This window comes from Chrysochloris asiatica, unplaced genomic scaffold (assembly GCF_000296735.1).
Source record: "Chrysochloris asiatica unplaced genomic scaffold, ChrAsi1.0 scaffold00387, whole genome shotgun sequence".
Classification (NCBI taxonomy): domain Eukaryota; kingdom Metazoa; phylum Chordata; class Mammalia; order Afrosoricida; family Chrysochloridae; genus Chrysochloris; species Chrysochloris asiatica.
The window spans coordinates 515,883-517,642 of NW_006408905.1; positions in this window are offsets into that span (position 1 = coordinate 515,883).

Consider the following 1,760-nt stretch of genomic DNA (forward strand, 5'->3'; position numbering starts at 1 on the left):
GGGCTTACAAGTTTTCTCTAATCATGTTTCCCAACATTCCTTTCTATCCCACTCAAGTGTCTGTTTTACAGTAGTAAGCAAGGGAAACTAATATTCATAACGCAGTCAAGGATTTTACTATTATTTACCCTCTTCAAGCTATACCTAGGTCCCTGTATCCCAGAGCCCTGTTGTTCCAAGGTTGAGTATGCATCATATTTACCTTTGTCCCACTAGGCCATGCAAACCTATCTCAGTGTTCCCCTATCTATCTTGTTCTTCTGCCTCCTCCCTCCTTCTTGTATTGCCCTCCTCAACACCCAGAGTAAACACCCCACCCCAACCCCATTGTGAGTACCATTGGTTTTTGACCATATGTTTAACCTCCTGAAATGGTTAAACATTGACCAGTTCCATTTGGGACAGTGACTCTGTATATTCCTTTGTCTTCTTGAGCCCTCCTTTGAAAGCTGTTCAGCTTTTTTTCTTCATCATTTCTTCCATTTGCTTTAGCTCTCTATTTTCAAGAGCAAGCTTCAGATTCTCTTCTGACATCAATTTTGGTGTTTTATTTCCTGTCTTTTTAATGATCTTTTGCTTTCTTCATATATGATGCCCTTGATGTCTTCCCATAACTCATCTGGTCTTTGGCCAGTAGTCTTCAGTGCCTCAAGTCTGTTCTTGAGACAGTCTTTCAATTCAGGTGGAATGTACTTTGACTCTCAAGAACTTACTTTAATTTTCTGCATCTTCAACCTGAATTTCCATCTGAACAACTGATTCCATCTGCAATCAGTCCTGGCCTTGTTCTGACTGATGACACTGAGCTTCTCTGGTCTTCAATTCGTTCCTATGAATTCTATTTGGTGAGATCCACACATATAATCACCATTTGTGTTGCTGAAAAAATGGTATTTGCAATGAATAGATCATTGGGATTGCAAAATTCTATCATGCAATCTCCAGAATAATTTCTATAACCAAAGCCATGCTTTCCAACTACTGATCCTTGTTCTTTTACCCAAACTTTTGCATTTCAATCAGCTGTAATTATTAATAATCTCTTTTTTTATTAAATCAATACATCTTAATCGCATGTATAATCCATTTTAGACAACAGAAGTTGGTAAATATCTCCTATTTCTTCAACTTTGATATTAGTGGTTGGTATTTAAATTTGAATAATAGTCATATTACCTGGTCTTCCTTATATGCATATGATATTACTCATCACTGACAACATTGTATTTCAGGATAGATCATGTAATATATTATTTGAACATGAATACGATGCCGTTCCCTCTTCAACTTTTCATTCACAGCTTAGTAGACCATATGTTTGTAAGATTCCAAATGGCCAACACCAGTCTATTTCAGTACATAATGCCTAGGATAGCTACCTTTAAGTGTTTCATTTCATTTTTGACGACTTCCAGTTTCCCTTGAGTTATACTTTATACATTTAACATTCCAGTTCTTAACAAATGCTACAGCTGTTTCATTTTAGACATGCCCCGTCAGCAAATAAAGATTCTGAAAGCTTTATTCCATCACATGATTAAGGGGGACTGAACTTTGAGGAGACAGCTCTTTGCTAGTTCTATTTTGAGTATCTTCCAATCTGAGGGGCTCATCATGTTTTCCATAATATTTCATTGTCCAGTTGTTTTCAGAAGCAGATCACCAGGTCCTTCTTCTGAGTCTTAGCCCAGAAGCTCTGCTGAGACCTAGTCACCATGGGTGACCCTACTGGTATTTGAAATACCAGTGGCATCGTTTCT